The sequence below is a fragment of the Balaenoptera ricei genome, chromosome 4, assembly GCF_028023285.1.
Source record: "Balaenoptera ricei isolate mBalRic1 chromosome 4, mBalRic1.hap2, whole genome shotgun sequence".
NCBI classification, from domain to species: domain Eukaryota; kingdom Metazoa; phylum Chordata; class Mammalia; order Artiodactyla; family Balaenopteridae; genus Balaenoptera; species Balaenoptera ricei.
The window spans coordinates 69,098,921-69,120,743 of record NC_082642.1 but is presented as its reverse complement, the minus strand read 5'-3'; the positions used below and the strand labels follow the sequence as shown (position 1 = coordinate 69,120,743).

Below are 21,823 nucleotides of genomic sequence, written 5' to 3'. Positions count from 1 at the left end.
TGTTATCAGTCAATCAATTAAAAAGAAAACAAATAAACCTCAACTTTGTGGGACCCTTCCCTATTCTAACTCTGCAATATGAATTGACTTGTTTTAACTAACTTTGTTGTGTGTTAATACTTGTTCTAAATGGTCCCTTCACCTTTCCTTACTTTCACTTCAAGAGCATGGTGAGAGCTATTGTCTCCTAATTCAAAGATGCATACACTGACACCTCTCTACCAACAACTGACTTAATTCTCTAAACTGTCTCAGTCTTGTCAATTTTGAATCCAGATTTATCTTTATTTTTCAGAGCACCAGCCATTTTAAAGAGATTTCTACATTACTGAAGATTTTTCCATTTCATCTTAGCAACTTTTCATTGGTTTTCATAGTACTTCCCTATTTTTATTCCTAAAACATATTTTTTAAAAGTCCATGGTAGCCTCAATAAATATTTGTTAAATAGTTTAAGAACTGCTCCATTATTAAAATAGCCCAAAAAATCATACAGAGAGGAAATTTTCCTTCTGATTTCAGTAGATATGTGAAAATAAAATGATTATATATTCTGAATTGATTTCCATTTGGAAATATAGTGCTGTCTTTGTGTTGAGTTCTGAAGAATTTTCCACAAGTCAAGGATACATGGTCTAATAATCATTCCTTTATGGAAGTGAGGAACAACATTTAACAGGAAATATTTAAAGAAAAAATATTTAAAAACAAAAATCAAGGTTTTTCTATGGGCAAACTAATATTTTTCTCATGCCTTCCATGTAAAACAATGGTATTAAATGAATAGAATATTAAAAATTAAAGATGCTTTAACAATAAAACCCTGAGAAAGAATAAATCGTGCCTTGCTACATGATGAATTCCTAAAATAGTCTAAGTGGAATACAACCATAGAACACACAATTCATTATATCCATTTCAAATTATTCTTTTAATGAGATGTAAAATTCATAGACTATAATGCCAGATAAGCTATTTATTCTTTAAAGTAATTTTAACATATAGATATTAGAAGGACAAGAACTCACACACACAGTTATTGTCTTAGAAGTTTTTTCCCCCCCCACCAGGGATCAAACCCATGCGCCCTGAAATGGAAGTGTGGAGTCCTAACCACTGGACTGCCAGGGAAGTCCCTCTTAGAAGTTCTTCAAAGTACATGAGGGAATTGCGGTATAGAAAGTCTAATGCTATCAAAAAGCATCTTGTTAAATAAAAATGTAAACTAGTTTATTATCATATATTGTGACTATTTCCAGAAATAATCTTAACATTTAATTAATCTATTTTCAAAATAAGCCTGTGTAATAAAATTTATCATAAGGTTAGGAAAAGGGATGTTGAAGAAAGTTTCCCGAGAAATATATATTATTTTGAATAGCAATCTACTTTTGCACAAAGTAGTACTTTTCCAACATGAATAAAAAGATCTTAAAGCAGGGAAAAATCCACATAGCCTTATCAAGGGATCTAAGGACCAAGCATTTTGCTCAATAATCTTGTCCACAACACTATCCATCTTTTCCTACAAAATGAAAAATATTATTGAAAAGAATAATAAACTCAGATAGGTCCCATATAACCAATAGAATGTTTATAATACAATACTGACAAACTGTTGTTGTACTCTTGAAATCAATAAAAAATACATTATGTGTAAAAAAATCAATACTTAATTCATGCAACCATCAGTATTAATACTGGCGTAAAATACTTCATTACGCATACAAGTGAGGTAAAATGCTTCATACTAGAAAAAACTTAACTGGTGAAAAAACTATAGTGAACGAGTAGTATTTCATTCCCTACATTCTATTTAGCATCTGTGCATACAGTTTCTAAAGTATATTTATGGCTCTCAAGTTGCATAAGGACCTCCTGTTAAGGTTCAGGGTAACTTAACAAAAGGAGCCATATGTACTTACCTTTTACAATCACAATACATCCATCACAGCTAAGCTGAAGCTGCCATACCAGTCATAGAGAACAAGGAGTTTTTCAGATTACAAAGAATAGGGAGGGGAAAATTCCAGGAATTAGCCAGCATGTAATTGAGGGGATGGGAGAAGAAAAGGAAAATCTAATCCTAAGAAGAATCTCTTCAATAAGCTAACTCAATTGAAGAGAAAAGCCTCAAGAAAACAAACTTCCATTAATTTAAAGATTGAATATTTATGCAAACAACTTGAATGTCCAGCAACAGAGAAACAGTTAGATTTATTATGGCCAAGTCAGATGATATACCATGCAGTCATCAATAATTACACTTATGAAGTTAAAATAATATTTTAAAAATACTCTATACATGTTATGTTGAAAAAGCAGAATGTTAAAATATCTGGTAAGATCTCAAAAATATAAGGAAAAAATAAAATAGAAAAAAAATCAGAAGTAAAAAATGCTGAGATTTTAACAGGGCATCTCTGGGTAGTAAATTATAGGTGACTTTTTTTTTCTATTTCTTTATATATTTCTAGGCTTTCTAAATGTTCTGCAATGACTATATTATTTTGATCATTAGAAAAAAGTTTATAAACATAAAATTTTTCAAAGAAAATATTCTCTGAAAGTCAATTTGAAACTAATGTAACAAATCAGAGTAATACTCTATTTTTAAATAGTTGTACAGTTGACACTCCACTTGAACAACATGGGTTTGAACTACTTGGGTCCACTTATACCTGGATTATTTTCACTAAATACATTCCACAGTACTACACAATACTCAGTTGGCTGAATCCACAGATACAGTACCATGGACATGGAAGGCCAACTATAAAGTTAAAAGTGGAATTTCAATTGGTGGGGGGCAGAGGCGGGCTCGAGAGGAGGGATATGTGCCCCTGACCCTCAAGTTGTTCAAGGCTCACCTGTACTTTGCTCTCAGAAAATAACACAATAAGTAAACAAGTCTTATATACATGATCTGTGTCACCTGGATCTTTCTATCCAAACTTTTTCAAATAGAAATAAATGCTAAACGCTTCCATTTTTCCCACACTGCTTTTACATATGAACAAAAAAGCCAGCCAAACACAAAACTGATCTTTGAATTATTTCTCTTCCTTATGCAAGAGGAAAGCACATTTAGGGCTTATATGATATGGAGAAGAAAAAATCAAAAATAGTTCTTAGTATGCTTTATTCTGTAGGTTTGATTCCAGATGCTATGACTCAATGCACTCTAGCATATCCACTTATTATGGGGGATTATTTATGGATGTTATTGGTGGAAGGAGAGGGGGAATTGTTTTTGGTTTCGTCTTGTTTTTTCATTTTGCTTTAGCAGCATGCGTTTATGTTCCTATAAAGTCAGATTATCTGGAAAGCGGGTTTCATTTTTTAAGCCTGGTAATGTTGCCATTATCCCACTAACATGTTAAGGCAACTTTCCAAAAAATTAAATAATTTTTTCACATCACTTCAAAATTACAGACCATGTACAATATAACATGCAGGTGGTTTTGAAAACATGAACAAAAGGCAAGATTACTGTCATTAGGTGCTCTACTACCACTCTGTAAAGCTTCAGTGGAATCCCATTTCAAAGACTGTATCCAAGTGAAGAAACTATCTTTGAAGCTTAGAGTGGTATATTTAAATTCCCATTTTGAGGGCAAAACACTCGGTATTCCATAACTGGGGTAAGAGTACCAAATGAATCCAGCGCAGACAGCAAAAATTCCAAATAAGCATTCTCCCAAGTCACTGCCCGCTGCACGTTCTTCACATGTAAACCTTATTTAACACCAATCCTGAGAAAGCCAACTAAATAAACAGTCTTCATTTTCCCCACTTCCCCACTATCCTCAAATCTGACATCTCCTCCACTTTAAAACACACTTGTCTCTTAGCAGCTCTTTCATTCCAGGCATCTAGTCCCAAATGTCACCCAGTGGTTCTATTATAAGAGGCCTCCTCTGGGCTCTTCTCCCTAAACAGCACTATAGATTCTAGATGAGCATCTCCTACACCTTTTGGACTTCATGGACCCATAAAGCTAAAAACAAAGCAGAACAAAACAAAACAAAATATATATATATATATGAGAGAATTGATATAGGGTTATCAACTTTTTCTCAATAATGTTACTAGAAAGAGTAGGACAGATATGATTATAGAATAAAAGAGAGTGGAAAAACTCACTGCATAATCCTTATTTTCTCATTTTGTCAAAGACCAGTGGAAATTTCCTAAAAACCTTGGGAACCACTCTTCTGGACCATCCCTTCCTTAGAACCCTTCTCCCCTCACTCTCTTGCCCATTCCCTCAGGTTTTCCTCTGCCCTGGAAGAGTAATGGCTTGCTAGTCTATCTTCATAGCCCCCTAAAAGATAAGAGAGGCTTGAAGAAAATATTAACTAAATTAGGGAGCAATCCTGAGTCGCTTAGTAGCTCCACTAGAATAATGTGAAATAAAGAATAAAAGTGCACTGAAAGTGCTTCTGCACATTTTAATAAAACAATGGGAAGGTCATTACTTGTAACAAAGTTGGTGTTTTTATTTTTAAACACTGATATGTGGATTTGGATAGTGGAAAAGACCTGGATTGTAAGCCAGAACACCAACTTCTAGCCCCAGCTTGGTCTCATTTGAGTCAGACCTATGTGAGTCTGAGCAGGTCATTTAATACTTCTTTATAAATGAAAAGGGGTAAACTAGAAGACCTCTTAAAGTAACTACACCTCTAAGAATAGGAATAACGTTCTCTAGAGAATACAATTAATTAAACATAAAACAGTATCAATTTTTGTATCCCAATACTTGTGCTTATTTATTAGTTTTACTTTAATTAGTTATATATTTCCAAAAAGGATGTGATGTGGTTTCTAATGAAGTACACATAAGACTGTTATAGCAAAAAGGTGACATTCTAAAAATATTACACTTCTTTTTTCAAGTTTACCAACCTCATTTTTCACACTCAACATGTTCAATATCAGTAGAAGAAGACATAGAGTGAGCTGAAAATGGAGTAGGCAAAATAAACTTTTGAAAAAGCAAATCCTAAATATATGTTATAAGCTACTGCTATCTAATAATGTTAGCATCAAACCATCATCTCTCGTCTATGTAATAAAATATAAATCAGTCTCAGATAAAAACACAGTTTTGTAAATTAAAATAATAATAATAAGACAAAACAATATCTTACCATTTAGTGACTTTTCTCATTCCTCCAAGTACAATAAAAGCTCTGTGAAAGGCAAATCAGGGTATTCGTTTTTTCTCTCAGCAAAGAATAGCTCTCAGTGTTTACTGAATTTAACTGAAACGACCTGAATTCTAGGCCCAAATTGTCTACAGTTATCTGTTATCACTATAAAACTAAAAAATCCTGATTTCCTAGATCCGTCCCCAAACCATGTTTCAGGCCATATATCCCTATATTTATTTTGCGAAAAAACACAGCCAAGCTGATTTAATCTTTCTATTTCTCTACTTTTCCCCATGCCATCCCTACCGTGCAGAGTAACTTGTTGCCTTTAAGTGTCTCCAGAAGTGAACGTGGGCCCAGCAGATGGCACTCCTGAGACCTACATGTGACCCATTTATAATTAAGTTCAGCCCCAATTCTGTTATTGACCTTCCCTCATTCCTGTTTAGCTCCTCCTGCTTAATACAACTCTTGAACATCTTTTATACTCTCAGGTTTCCTGCTTCTTTACTCACAAAGTTCTCCTTATCTACTTATATCAACTGTCTTTGGGGACTACCTCAAAACAGACCTCCCTTGTATGACCCTAGGAGTCATCGGCCTCCTCATTCCTGCCCCACTTACCCACCCACCCATTCATATCCTCCCAAGCACACCTACCCACCCCCTCCACCCTTCCCCCCACACAAACACACACAATGCGTGCGATATCTCAAAAAGGGGCCAAACCTGGCCCTATTGGTTATTCTCAAACAGTTTCAGGTAAGGAAATCCTCACTTCCTATTAGTCTATCTTCTTTCAGTGCACCAGCTTTGCTTAAGCAGCAAAAGGCAGTGAAGTTGTAAGATGAAGCTGTATCTTCAACCCCCAATCACACCTGATGTGAGCCTAGGCAACCTTTGTGTGCCTGGCAAAGCTAAGTATAGGGATACTTATGAGTTTATAATCTATTTGGGGAAGTACATCTTCACAAGGCATGTGGGGGAGGAATTTGGGAACAGCTTTGGTTTGGGCTGTTATGTTACAGCACATTATAGGGTACTTAGCTTTTGTCATGAAGACAAATTTATTTAAAAAGTTTAATAAGGGGACTTCCATGGTGGCGCAGTGGTTAAGAATCCGCCTGCCAATGCAGGGGACACGGGTTCGAGCCCTGGTCCGGGAAGATCCCACATGCCGCGGAGCAACTAAGCCCGTGCGCCACAACTACTGAGCCTGTGCTCCAGAATCCGCGAGCTGCAACTACTGAGCCCACATGCTGCAACTACAGAAGCCCGCACGCCTAGAGCCCGTGCTCAACAAGAGAAGCCACCGCAATGAGAAGCCTGCACACTGCAACGGAGATTGGCCCCCACTCGCCTCAACTAGAGAAAGCCTGCTCACAGCAACGAAGACCCAACACAGCCCAAAAAAATAAATTAAAAAAAAAAAGTTTAACAAGCACACTCTGGGCAATATATGATAGATAAGGAGACAAAGAATAAAAGATGTTGTGTCTGCCCATGTGGCAAATAAAATATGGCAGGGGTGGGGGATGAAGATACATTGAAAATGGTGCTAATAAAGGCAGCCGTATGTACAAGGAATATAGGACCACAGTAGAGGGAGTGTGACTGGCTCTGGGGGAAAGGGGTGGGGACATTTACAAAAAGAGATATGGCTGGATATACGAGCATCTGTCATTTAGGGAAGGGAGAAAGGCATTCCAGGCAGAGTGTCCACATGTGTGTAAAGATGGGAGCATAGAAGGAGGATTACTTCTATCACAAAGTACGTTTAGGATAAAGGACAGGACATGAGGATGGAGCCTTTAATGGAGGCCAGATTATAACTGGCTTTGTTCAGTGGGCTAAGAAGTTTAGCTTCATCCCAAAGGCAGTGAGGGGCCACCAGAGATGTTTCAGCAGAGGAATGATAGTATTCGATGATCAGATATCAAACAACTGTTGGTGGATGGTGACTTGGAAAATCTTCCCGGTCTTTCAACCACAAAGAAAGCCCCTCACTAACTTTCCTTTGGGAAAGAAAAGCCCCTTACAGCTTGACAAAGAACACAGAACAAAATGATTTCATCCTAACCCATATCTGATCTTTTCCAGGTCCCCTTCCCCATGTCTGGGGAGAATGAGAAAACGGGGAAAAGAAAAGGGAAATAGCATCTACTAAGTATTAGGTGCCAGGAAATGTACTAAGTGCTTCACATACATTACAGTATTATCAATTTAACTCCAAAACAACCTTCTGAGGTAGGTAAAATCATTTCCATTTTAGAGAGGAGAAAGCAGAGGCCAACAAGTTGTCAAAAATCACAGAGTAACAGAATACCAAGGTAAAAAACTGGGATTTAAACCCAGACTTGACTAACTTCAAATATACTCATGTATGTAGGATAATGTAGTTTCCTCACATGCCATCTTAATTTATTCTTACAAAAATCCTTACATAGTAGAGTGTTATTAGTATCACTTTATAAATAAAGAAATTAAAATTCTGAAAGGTGGTCATACATATAAGTGGGCCAAGGAGAGGAGGTGCAAGAGAAAGACAAGGCAGATAGATGTCCTAAAGACATTTTTAACTGCTTAAAAGTGAGCTACTGAAACAGATACCAAACTTGACAAGACTCTTCCTTAATCCCTCCACTATCCTTAACACTGCATTAGTGAACAATGTTTCATTGGTTATAATGTTATTTTTGTCTATATTAAAGTGAAGGAATAACTATGTAGAAACAAAAATGTACATGTTATGAAAATAGGTAAACATTTTTTTTCACTACCCCCCCAAAAACATGTAAACCAAAAAGAAGACATGAGAAATAGAGCAATTCTAATCAGAGATAGAAACTAGTAATAATGGCACGTCCGTTTTTATCAAACATTAAAAGTTTTGTAACTACTTTTTCCTAAACACACTGTGATGGGTTTTTTGTTTTTGTTTTTGTCATAAAAATGCTTAGAAGAGTTCAAATTGGATACGTACTAAGATGTTTAGATTATAATACAAACACACCAAGCTTCTATTATGTAGTTTTCTGATTGCTTTAAAATTGAATTCTTCATAACAATGATATGAAAAATCACACAATTAGATTTTTACATTTGATACTGAACAAGTAAGAGAATAGTTGCTTCTTTTATAGATATACACCAGGCAGCAATGAAGTCAAGAGCAACTTTCTCCACTCAAGGGAAGAACTGGTGATGATGAGTCACTTGAATCTCACTAATGTCACTGTCTCTAATATTGGCAATAAATTAAACGCTCAGTACCAGCAGAATCCATACCCACATTCCCAAATTGAGGTTAATACAGAAGTTAGAGACACATGGCAGCATACCATGCTAATCTTGGTAAAAGTAAAAACCAAGCCACCCTCTCTTTCTGTACATACACAATGTCCGTTTTTTTATTAACTTTAAAAGTGTTTGGGCTTCCCTGGTGGCGCAGTGGTTGAGAATCTGCCTGCCAATGCAGAGGACACGGGTTCGAGCCCTGGTCTGGGAAGATCCCACATGCCGCAGAGCAACTGGGCCCGCGCGCCACAACTACTGAGCCTGCGCGTCTGGAGCCTGTGCTCGGCAACGAGAGGCCACGATAGTGAGAGGCCCGCGCACCGCGATGAAGAGTGGCCCCCGCTTGCCGCAACTAGAGAAAGCCCTCGCACAGAAACGAAGACCCAACACAACCAAAAAAATAAAAAAATATAAAAATAAATTTAAAAAAAAAAGTGTTTGACATTTAATAACCATTAAAATAGATTTTTTTCATTCTAAGTGAAATTAAGGATTTGGGGGGGAATTACATCATTTTCAAATGCTGGAATAGAATAAAATATATTTGACAAAATGAGCATGCTCACTCTCTGCCTTGCCCTTCCTGTGCACCCAACTCAAATTTAGTAAAGCAAATGAAAACAATATCTACAGTTATACATATATAATGTGGTTTTCACCTTGGAAAATTGATATGGAACATAATGAAGATGACAATAATCTGGACCTAATGCTTAACTATCACTACAGTAATAATACTATGAAGATTATTCAGATAGCAAAGCAAAAACTGAGAAGAGAAACAGGAAATCTTTGCTTTATTCAGATAACCTAAAAAGACTGGGAAAGGACTCATGGACAAGCAGCTATTACTAATTACAGTACAAATTTTCAATAGTATCTCCAAAACTCCAAAAATACTTTATTGCTTGTATAGCTGAAAACCATACAGAAGATAGCCATTTTTTATATTCAAAATCACAAAGTTTCAAATAAATGAAGTTAAAAATATCTTGTAAATTGTTAAAACTAAGATCTATGCAAACTGTAATTTAACAATACATTTACACTGTTCATATGACAATGAGAATAAAATCCCAGATCACGATTGCTGAAAATACTTCTGAGGAAAACTATCAGGAAGGAATTCTCAGGCCCTAGTAATAGAATAATTATCCTCATATAATCTGATTAAACAAAATAAGAAAGTGAGTGATCCTGACATAGCTGTAGACATGAACACCTGTTAAATCAAATATGGCACAATGTCATTTAATAGCACTTTTGATAATACTGAAATATTCTTTTTCTCCAACTCTGTGTTCCCCAGGAAGAGACAAGTCTGCTTGACTACTTAGGACCTTAAACAAGATCCCTCTTTCTATCTGCTCCCCCATTTTCTCTTTTTTGTCCGGGCAATTCCAGCACACATACAAGGATTAGTCACAGAGATGGATGGGACCACATGGTTCCTACCTTCAGGTATACGAATGTCTAACCTTCCAAAACAAAGGGTTTTTTTTTTGTTTGTTTGTTTGTTTTAATTTATTTATTTTTGGTTGCATTGGGTCTTTGTTGCTGCGTGCAGGCTTTCTGTAGTTGCGAAGAGCGGGGGCTACTCTTCGTTGCGGTGCGCAGGCTTCTCATTGCGGTGGCTTCACTTGTTGCAGAGCCCAGGCTTTAGGTGCACGGGCTTCAGTAGTTGTGGCATGCGGGCTCAGTTGATGTGGCTCTTGGGCTCTAGAGCGCAGGCTCAGTAGTTGTGGTGCATGGGCTTAGTTGCTCCGCGGCATGTGGGATCTTCCCAGACCAGGGATCGAACCCATGTCCCCTGCATTGGCAGGCGGATTCTTAACCATTGTGCCACCAGGGAAGTCCCAAAACAGAGGTTTTTGAAGACAACTTGAGATTAAGCCTTCAAAAACTTCTTTCACAGATGACTTGATCTGTTATAACTATTTTTTTTTAATTTATTTTATTTATTTTATTTTTGGCTGCATTGGGTCTTCATTGCTGCGCGGGCTTTCCCTAGTTGCGGCGAGCGGGGGCTACTCTTCATTGCAGTGTGCGGGCTTCTCATGCGGTGGCTTCTCTTGCTGCAGAGCATGGGCTCTAGGTGCATAGGCTTCAGAAGTTGTGGCTCTTGGGCTCTAGAGCGCAGGCTCAGTAGTTGTGGCGCATGGGCTTAGTTGCTCCGTGGCATGTGGGATCTTCCCGGACCAGGGCTCGAACCCGTGTCCCCTGCATTGGCAGGCAGATTCTTAACCACTGCACCACTAGGGAAGCCCTGTTATAACTATTTTGACTATTTAAGCTCTCCTGCAGTGTAATGATAATATTTCACCTTTCTCTTACATGGCCCAAAATACAAAACAATGTAGCATTTGTGTAAAAAAATCTCAAAAATTAGAAATAAGAAAGTGAATAATTCCTTTACTAGATTAAATTCCTGATTTTTTTAGTATCTCTTTTGCAGGGTACTGTAAGAGGGATCTCTGTGGTGATGAAATAGTTCTACATCTTGATTGTGGTGTTAACTGCATGAATCTACACAGGAGAGAAAATGACAGAACTATATACACAAACTGTACCAATGTCCACTTCTGGGTTTTGATATCATACGATAGTTGTATAAGATATAACCAATGGGTGAAACTGGGTAAAGAGAACACAGGACCTCTCTGGTACTATCTTTGCAAATTCCTACATATCTACAGTTTCATAAAAAAAAAAAAAAAAGCGGGGGCAGCTTCTCACAGAAATCATAATATCTCAATGCCAAGAGTATAGGAAAAACATAGAAAGAGTAAAGAGGAAAATCATTCCCGCAAATTTAAAAGATCAGTGTGGGTAAACATCAGAAAAGCAAGTAAACCAAAGCAGGTGGATGATGGTTATAACCTGAAAATTTGATGGGACTGAATATAAGCTTAATGGGACTAAACATGATGGGAATATGACAACCAAACTACTATCTGTATGTCAACCCATATCCTTTCCTGGGGTCTGAAAATATATTCTATAAAGCCCTACTATATGCAAGACATTATTTTGAAGTCTTAAATTTTATTTTAAAAACTATGTATTTTGCATTGGATGTCACATTCACAATCTTTTTATGATCTTAAACATTTAATTTACCATATAAGTGACTTAACTACTTCCTTCAAAAAAATTGTTTAGTGTATTTGACATTCCAAGAAGATAGTCATGTTTACCTGTGGCTTGGAGCCTTCCAACATAGCTCAGAGTACCCCAGTTGGAGAATCATCATCTTATTTTACAGCTCCAAAGTGGTGATTTACAAATCATTTAGGCTGGCCTACTCTGAGGTAGACACTAGACCCTTGGTGATTAGGCTATCTTGGGGAAAATTTTACAAGAGGGATAACTGCTAGCCCTCTATGATTTCAGCTGTGATTTTACTGGAAAAAAGGCTTATCCTACGAACCACGTACCTCCTGTAAACAGAGCCTCCCTGGGAAATATAACTCAAATACTATCTCATCTCAACAAGAAGCAATAAAGCAGGCATTTTCACAAACATACACACACAAGAGTAGGCTTCCTGCATAATTAGCAGCTATTGTGCTTGAAAATACCTGGTTTTTAAAGTTTTCTGGGAATTTAGCAAAATTAAACTTAAGGAAAGGGTCCAAGACTACAAGCCTTCTTAAGTCATTCCCAGATTCACATCTCTTGAGAAGGTCAGATAAAGGATGCTTTTATCACCTAAATGTAATTAAAAATTTCAAACTGACTTCTACAACCAGCATTTCAGAAAAGCGTTACAGTGCACCAGAAGGTGTTTACTTTGGTTTGAGCACTCTCTGAGAGTTCTGAAGCCTAGCGGGGAATATGTTTCAGGTTTGGTTCAGAAAAGCTGAATGGTCCCCTCTGGAAGCTGACTAGGCTGTGAGTGCTTCTTAGAACCATGAGATGCCCCAAGAGGTTGTCAAATCATTGAGTGGTGTGTTAAATTGAAAATAAATAAATTTTTAAATCATTACTATATATAGAGACAGTATAATTTGTTTAAAAGTGTTTCTGCTTTGTGTTTTATTTTTTTCCTCCAGTAAGTGTAAAAAGATAAGGAGACCCAAAGTTTATTTAGGAATACATTATTTGAGGTTATTTTTTCACCAATGATAATTGGACTCAATGCACAGGAATAAGAGAGCACAGCCTATGTAGAGTTATAAATTTACCAACAGAGGCTGGACCAATATAATAAAGCCCTAAAACTGAAGATGTTCATGAATAATTTTCTATGCGAAGGTTGTAAAAAAGCAAAAAGCTATCTGTAATACAGAAAACATTCATATGTCATATTGTATACAATGGAAAAGTCAAACGGTATAGAATTTTCATTACCTGTTTTTAAAGGATTCATAACTATTCTAAAGTTTTTCATGACTGAACATCTAAAACATAAAATATCTGTAATATACTCCTAACCAAACTTTGGTAATTAATACTGAGAGCAAATTCCCATTATGAGTAAAACCCAACATTTTAAAAATTGAAACCACATTTATAAGCAAGTAGTTGGGGAAAAATTATGCTGAGCTCAAAATACAAGGTTTCTATGAAAGATAAATCACCTTTCTTATCTGAATTGCTCAGATCAAAATATCAAAACAATTAAATTACAATTTTGTCTGACATCAATATCCCATGCAACAGCGCAAAACAGACAACCCTGATTATGCCTGATTTCGGGCATACTGTTTGCTTTTAACTGGCAAACAAATTGAGCAATGAATCAAATTTTGCTAGAGGAAACATGAGGCACACTGCCAGATCACAGAGGTCAAGGAATTCATCAAGACTCGCTTTCTATACAACTGCATGTTTTTGGCTAAGGAAGAAAAGAAATCACCCATTCTCTCATACAAATACAAAAATATACTAACATAAGGACAGATATTTAACTGCTTCTACATCAAATGTGACTAGAAATCACACATAAAATGAATCACACTGATTTTATAGTTATATGTGCATGAATTTTTATGTATACATATCTGTATATGTGTTCGTATGTGTAGACAGCAAAAAAGGGGAGATTAAATTTTTGTGTTTACAAGCCTAGTTCTTCCACGTTGTTATCTCATCTATTTCTTTGAATGTGCCATGTAAAAAGTTACAGCATCATATTTTTGAGCTGTAGGAAGCCCTAAAATGATCTTGAGCTACCTGCTCATTTTTCAGTTAAAAAAACCAAAGGCCAGAGAAGACAAGGACACAAAAGCGAGCTGGGGACAGAACTGGGACTAGAACTCTGAGCCCCTGACTCCTAATCTTTCTCACCAAACAATCATGTCATACCCTAAAGACATGGACTCCTGAAAACTCGTAAATATTGTCAAAAGAAACAATAATAGGCTCCTATTGGTATATCATTTTATATTTATTTGCTTTTTAAGTACAGTGTTCTACTTTCAAAAATCCACTACGGCTTCATGAGAAAATTATGATGTACTAGAATTTTCTACCCAGGCATATTTGGATTTCACACACTATTCACCTTTAATGTACATTCAGGATTAGTCAGCATCCTAAAGCCTTTACATCTATAATCACAATATAGAACTTTACTTAAGTGCAAATCATTGATTTATGAATTTTCATTCTCTAATTGACTGAATTTTTTTCATATATATTTTTTCCATGTATCTAAAGGAAATGCAGCATTATAATTAAGGATATAGATGCTGTAACAGGATTGCCTGTCTCCACTACTTAGTACTATGTAACCTTGGGCAAGTTAACGTACACACACCTTATGCCTTAGTTTCATTTGTAGAAATAATAGAACCCACCTAATAGGGTTTTGGTGATGATTAAATGAGTTAGTATGTACAAACCAAAACAACAGTGCTGGCTCTTAGTAAATGCTCAAAAATTACTAATTTTTAGTCAGCTAATAGAGTAACATATTAGAGCTAAAGGAATATCAGAGACCATATAGAACAGGACTTGGCAAGCATTTGTAAAGGGCGAGAGAGTAAATATTTTAGGCTTCTCAGCCACACCATCTCTGCCTCAACTACGAAATCATAATCTATGATTATGATAATCTAGATTATCATAATCTATAATCTATGACAAATGCAGACACAGACAATAAACTGATGGATGTAGTTGTGTTCCAATAAAACTTCACTGTTCATGAAAACAGGTAGCAGGCTGGATTTGGCCTGAGGGCCAATGTTTGCAGCCTCCTGATGTAGAATAACAGCCACACTCTACTGAGAAAGTAAAGAACAGAGAGGTCAATTGAGTAACAGAAAGTCAGCCAGCGAAGCACTGGCAGGTACAGAACTAGAAGCAAGAATTCTACCATTGGCTCAGTTCAATGTTCTTTCTACAGCTCCACACAGGAGAAGCTCCATGAAATCTCCCTATCCCGATCTACAAACAGAAACAATCGCTCCCTTCCCTACTCTCACATAACATACAAGTTTGGCAGAAAACTGATAGATTTTGAAGAGTGATAAGTACACTGGAGTTCATTATGCTATTCTCTCTACTCTTGAGTGTCTGATAATTTCCACAATAAATTTAAAAAAAAACTCAAAGCATTCAGTTCTCCTCATATGGCATTTATCAATTCTCTCAGAATATTTGTGTACATTTTCTTCTCTACTAGAGACGGTAGTCTGAAGACAAGGATCATGTCATTTGCATCTTGGTATCACCATCTCTTGCCAAGACCTCACACAAAACCCTATTTTATAATCATGATTTAATAAACAAAAGGTCCCTAAATAACTGAAAGAAAGTCATGTCAAACAAGGTACTATTTCCAACTGCAAAATTCTCTCCACCTTGTCCAGTGGCTTAGTATCCATGAGCAGTGTTGTCAAAATGCTCTTTCCTTACACCCAATTTGTTGCCAATCCAGTCTTCATTACATCATTTTCAAGATCCAACTGAAATCTATTCCTAGCTAACATCTCTTTCCAGGTCTAATACCACCCCTCCATAAGTAGATTCACCACCAGCAATAACACAGTTCTCCATTAGATCACACTTGGTACTTAAAAAGTAAGCTATCTCTTTGATATGATAATAATATTTTTAGAACATTACTGTAGTTAGCCAGCAGCAATGGAGGTAAGATTCAATGTTTTTACTGTCCTCACCATAGCCTTTCTCAGATTTCATGATATAATCTTGCTTACCTTACTTCCTCCTTCACCTCTAGCTAACTTCTATTTTATAATCTCAACTTTCTAAGTCTTCTCTCAAGCAGAACTCAAGGTAGAAATTCCCTTTTCTTTCCTCAACAAAACACAAAGTTCTTTGCTTCGAGAAATTCTCAGAATCTCAAAGTATTTTCTCATCAAATACATCCGTGACCAAATGGGAAAAAACATAACATTTCCTACAAATTTCTTATGCACTGTCTGCCACTCATCACAATGAGGAGAGAAGGAATCCAAAGAGAACATGCACATCCCCCACCTGCACCTGTGTCCACACAGTTTTCCTTCTCTCTTATTAGTATAGATAAATAGCCCATAAACCTAGAAACAGATAACCTCTCCTGTTCTATCCTTTGCATACTGCTCCCCTCTCTCTCTCCTGCGTCATCAATTTTCCATCTCTACTGCCTCTTTCTCAGAAGCATAACAACATACCATTGTTTTGCACATCTTTAAAACTCTTTATGGGCTTCCCTGGTGGTGCAGTGGTTGAGAATCTGCCTACCAATGCAGGGGACACGGGTTCGAGCCCTGGTCTGGGAAGATCCCACATGCCACGGAGCAACTGGGCCCGTGAGCCACAACTACTGAGCCTGCGCGTCTGGAGCCTGTGCTCCGCAACAACAGAGGCCGCGATAGTGAGAGGCCCGCGCACCGCGATGAAGAGTGGCCCCTGTTTGCCACAACTAGAGAAAGCCCTCGCACAGAAACGAAGACCCAGCACAGCCAAAAATAAATAAATAAATAAAAGTGAAATTCTTAAAAAAAAAAAAAAACTCTTTATATCACATAGCCCTCCAACTAATGATCCATTTCTCTCCTTTTCAATAAAAACCTTCAAGGGATGTATACCATTACCCTCTAACTCCTCTTCTTCTACTGCTTTGCCAAACATTCCAAACAAGGCTTCACCACCCACCACTCCATGGAAACTGATATCATCAAGGTCATCAATGACTTCCTTTGCTAAATCAACTCTCAATCCTCATCTCTGACAATCTCCCTACTTTTTCAAACATTTCCTTCATTTGGCTTCTGTGATTCCACACTCTCCTGCTCTTCCCCTTACCTAGCATACAGCTCTTTTTCAGAATCTTTTGCTGGTAGCTCCTCATCTCTTAATGTTGAAGGTCCCCAAGGCTCAGTTGTTGGTCCTCTTCAGTTTTCTAACCCCACATATTTTCGATGAATCTACCCTATCTCTTTGCTTTTAAAACCAGTTGTAGGTTGAAGAATCCTAAATGCATATCGGTAGCCTGGCTTTCAGACCGTCTGCTTGACATCCCCACTTGGATATTTAAAATGCATCTAACCCTTAATATGTCCAAATCCAAATTATTCATCTTCACCACCATGTCTTTCTCCTGCTATCTTCCCCATCTCAGTAAATGTAAATTCTATCTTTTCAATTGCTTAGGTGATTGAGTTCTCCCTAATTTCTTTGCTGTCACACTCCATATCTAATCTGTCAGCAAATCCTGTGGAATGTACTATCAAAGTACATGCAGCATATGAACTTTTCACCACCTCCACGGTTACCATCCTGGTCTAAGCCACCATCACTGTCACATGGATTATCAAAATTGCCCAACTGGCACCCCTACTTCTCCCCTGGCCTTCCTTCAATCTGTTCTCAACACAGCAGCAAGAGTAATGGAATTAAACAGTTCTGTTGGACTGTTCTGATCAAAACACTCCAAAGGCTTCCGTATCACTTCAAGTACACGCCAGAGTCATTACAACAGCTTACTAGACCATGCAGTACCATCTAACCTCTATTTCATTTAAGACCACATAACCTACTTTCCTCCTTCCTCTACACCACTCCACCACACTGGCTTCTTTGAACACACCAAAATGCAGGGCCTCTGCATTTTTTTCTTCTCTGTGACTGGAAAACTCATGCCCCAAATATCACCTGGCTCACTGCCTCATCTGCTTCAAGTCTACTGAAATGTCACCTACTCTGGGGGCCTTCCCTTATAATCATATTTTAAACTGCTAAACACATGCACACACACTTTTTCTTGCTTTATGTTTCTCCATAGCACTTAGTACAGGTATACCTCATTTTACCGTGCTTCCTTTATTACTTCACAGATAATGCATTTTTTTTTTTTACGAATTGAAGGTTTGTGGCAACCCTGCATTGTCAGATGATGGTTAGCATTTTTTTTTTAGCAATAAAGCATTTTTTAATTAACTTTTTTTTTTTAAGATATAATGCTATTGCACCCTTAATAGACTGCAGTATAGCATAACATAACTTTTATATGCACTGAGAAACCAAAAAATTCCTGTGACTTCCTTCACTGCGATACTCCCTCCATTGTGATGGTCTGGAACCAAGCCCGCAGTATCTCCAAGGTATTCCTGTACAGTAGCACCTTATATTTTTCTATGTATTATATATAATGTTTATCTCCACTAGAATGTAAATTCCAAAAAGGCAGTACTTTATTCCAGTGCCAAAAACAATGCTTGGCACACAGTAAACACGATAAATATTTGTTGACTAAATTAATAAATGAGTATTGAGCTCTCTATGTGAATCTGATAATGCTTTTTGTAAGCAATAATTGTACCATTTCACCCTTGTTGGTCCTATAATAGTCTATAGTACTCCTTGTACGGTACCAGGAATCATTAGATCATTCTTGTGAAGAGGAATTTCTTCTACATTCCCTGTAAGTCCTGAGATCAGAGATTACTGCCAGTTGCAAAAATGAAAAACCTGAGTAGTTTGAGGTGAAAGTATTTTTGAAAGATCTCTTCTTTCTATTAAGAATTCTTGGGACTTCCCTGGTGGCGCAGTGGTGTAGAATCTGCCTGCCAATGCAGGGGACACGGGTTAGAGCCCTGGTCCGGGAAGACCCCACATGCCGCGGAGCAACTAAGCCCGTGCGCCACAATTACTGAGCCTGCGTTCTAGAGCCTGTGCGCCACAACTACTGAAGCCCGCGCGCCTAGAGCCCGTGCTCCGCAACAAGAGAAGCCACCGCCATGAGAAGCCCGCGCACCGCAACGAAGACCCCCGCTCGCCGCAACTAGAGAAAGCCCGCGCGCAGCAACAAAGATCCAACACAGCCGAAAATTAATAAATAAATTTATTAAAAAAAAAAAAAGAATTCTTAAAGGGGAAAATAAAGAAAATGAGAAAAATTCTACTCAAATATCAAAGCCCAGTTTCAAACCTAACCTTTCCATTAATCCTTTCCTCCCCCATTCACCCAGAGCACTTGTACCACTATCCCAGTGCTCACCATGGTCCCTTCTAGATACGCACTCTCTAGACGACAGGAACTGGATCTCTTTTCTCTCTTAGTCCTTCACCAGCTCTCCATGATTGACATTCAAAGAAATGTTACTGAATTGAACTGAATGGAATGAATACTACAGGAACCTATGATATAACTGCTTGTCAAGATGTAGTCCATCAACAGAAGCAACACCATGCTCTAAGTTCCTAAGGTTGGTTTCAAACAAACCCTTGTCCTCTGTTCAGCATGGCCAACTGAGGCAACAGGACACACAGACCAATAACTTAATCACACACAGAGGTCCAGGATCCAATACTCTGCTCCTCGAGATGCCCAAGCCATGGTAAGCAAAGACTTGCTGAGGACGACAGAACAGGAAAGGATACTGTCTGTGTACTTGTTATTTTAACAGTGTGGGGCAAAAGAAGACAAGACACCAAAGGATGAGATATCCAATAAAGAGGAAAAATAAAAATAAAAAAATAATAATAGTAAGTGTGGATAAAGAAAGGGGGAGGGAGGGCTAAAGGATGAAGAGGATGGGAGAGTGAGACCGTGGGGGAGATGTAGTAAGAGCCAGACACTAGGGTAGAAAGCAGCGCAGGCGCTAATCACAGGCTGCTCCTTCAACATTCTCTCCTAAACTTCCTCGAGCAAGCGACGGTGCGCGTCCTCAAGAGAGGCGTTCCACACGCGAGGGCGCCCCTCGGGCGAGCCATCCCTAAAGCAGGGTCAGCAGCGCCGCTGTCTACACCGGCGGGCGTGCGTGCGTGCGTGCGTGTGCGAACGTGTCAGAAACGGGCGCTCTGGAGCTGCGGGTCTCTGCACTTAGACGACCGGCTTCGGGAGATGGGCGGGGGCCTCGAGGCGGGGCCGGGGACTGCTCCGGCCGGCGCGTGCCCGGGAGCGGCCGGAGCCCGGTGCCCCGCGCGCCGCCCCTCCAGGTCGCTCCCGCCCCGCCGCCGCCCGAGCGCCCCTCCGCCCGGGGATCTGACACCCGATCGGCGCGCCGGGACCCATGCAGGGGTGCGGCCCGCGCCTCAGCCCCGCCGGTCCGGTCGTGGGGACGGGAGGGAGAGCCGGACGGCTGGGCCGAGGCCGCGCCGCCTCCGAGCGCCGAGCTGGTTGGGGCAAAACTTTGGAAACAGAAGGACTCGGATTACCTGAGCGGCGCGGGCGCGGCGCGGGCTCGTCTGCGGTACGGCTGCCGGACGCGGGCCGGGTTTTCAGCAGCCGTAAAGCGGGAGCAGCGCGCGAGCTCTCGCCGCTGAGCTGCTGCCCCCGGCACCTCCGCCGCGAGCGTCAGCCGCTTGGCAAGGAGCGGGCTGGGCTGAGTCATAATAAAAGACACGTTTGCCGAGCGAAGCGGGAAGGGGGCTGCAGGAGCCTTGTTAAATGGCGACAGGCTCAAGAATAGGGAAGGTTTTTTTTTTTTTTTTTTAAATGGGCAAAACTGGAAAACTTGCCCCATGGTAGGAGAGAGATGAGCTTCTTTTACAATTTGAATATAGTTTACAAGTACTTTTCTATATCTAATAAAGACTTCTTAAAGATTACTTTTTTAAGTGCATTGCCTCCGGACAGGTAGCTAGCTGGGTATAGTGCTGAGCCTCGTCCCTTCCAGCTTCAGGACCTTATTCTGCAGGTTACTTGAGTTCGTACCTTTGTTTCTTTTCATCCCTTGAACGGGGTAATAAAGGCATGTCCCTCGGGAGGGAGAATATTGAGAGGGTACTTGGCATTGTGCTTGCAGTTTGCACTTACTAAAGCTTAATTATGATTGAAAATTAAAAGGGGGGATAAGTGAAGAGAGGTCTTAGATGGACAGCTTTAAAAGGAAGAAGACAGAAAAATAAAGCAAAGATTTTTTTTTTTCACGAGGGATAAATGAGTCAAATGTTTCAATGGAAGAAAAGAAACTGGAACCTCCAAGAAACAAATGAGGCCGAGAGATGTAGCTGAGATGGGAGAGGGGGAAAAAAGGGGGGGCGGGGGTAGGGGAGGAAAAAAGCCAATAAAACTAGGCTCAGTGGCCAGAAAGCTGAAGCTTCATGGGGGGAAGGGAGGAGATCATGACGAACTCCCTCTACTGAGGGAGATTTTTAAAAATATTTTAACAGATAAACAACTGTTTAAAAATGAGCCCCAAATGAGGAGCCTTTGCTCCAATGAATGAGATTTGGCAGTTCTGCAAAATGAGGAAATTCTTCCCGTGCTGCATCCTAGGGGGTTGAGTCATCAAACCATAGCAAAAATTAGTGGGCTGGATTCCTGAAAGGCATGCCAGATGGATGCATTCTGCTTAGTTTTCATAACTGTATTATGTTCCCTCTGTATTGTCAATTTTGGAAGAAAGGAATCTGAATAAAGATTTGAGGAGTGAACTTGAAAATAAAAGCCAAACTAGTTACTTAATGTGTGAGTATCCACCCACAATGAGCATGCAGTTAAAGATTCCGGAACAAGTAACCATTTCTCCCACTTTCATTCTCCCTCCCCTTTGTTTCTGCTTTCACTGTATTTCTACTTTTATTATATTATTTTTGTACAATGGAACTGCCTAGGGGAAAGGTGGTTTTAATTAATACTAAGGAATGGAAGGAATTTTAGCTAGGCCTCTGTAAGTAGGGTCAAACTTTTTGAAAGGAAGATTTTTTCAGTTGAAGTTTTAATGAGAGTAAGGGTAAATTGACAGATGTGAAATCTGAAGTTGTTTTAGACAAACAAGAAAACAGTAATAGAACTGTTGTGCAAGAATCAAAAAGAAATCAGAAACGGTTCTAGTCCGTAATTAACTGTAAGCACCAAAGGCTAGAGGAAACTTTTCTCTATCAGATAAAGAAAAATGGGTGCCTTGCTCTACCACCCAGCCTTTCAAATAGAAATGAAAGAAAAAGAGAGAGGAGAAAAAAGA

General features: G+C 38.9%; 1 protein-coding gene across 5 annotated transcripts in view; it reads right to left on the bottom strand.

Moving 5' to 3' along the window:
- The window catches only part of NAALADL2 (N-acetylated alpha-linked acidic dipeptidase like 2), a 1,495,600-nt gene extending 1,475,482 nt beyond the window's left edge, over nucleotides 1-20,118 (bottom strand). For 3 of the 5 annotated variants that reach the window (XM_059922024.1, XM_059922026.1, XM_059922019.1), the window contains exons 1-2: nucleotides 20,073-20,118; nucleotides 5,157-5,198 (exon numbers count right to left, since the gene is read on the bottom strand). The gene's annotated coding sequence lies outside the window, so the exon portion shown is untranslated. Of the gene's footprint in view, nucleotides 1-5,156; nucleotides 5,199-20,072 lie in introns of those variants that run through there. The other 2 variants (XM_059922021.1, XM_059922023.1) reach the window with 2 other exon arrangements.
- Nucleotides 20,119-21,823: the final 1,705 nt, after the last annotated feature.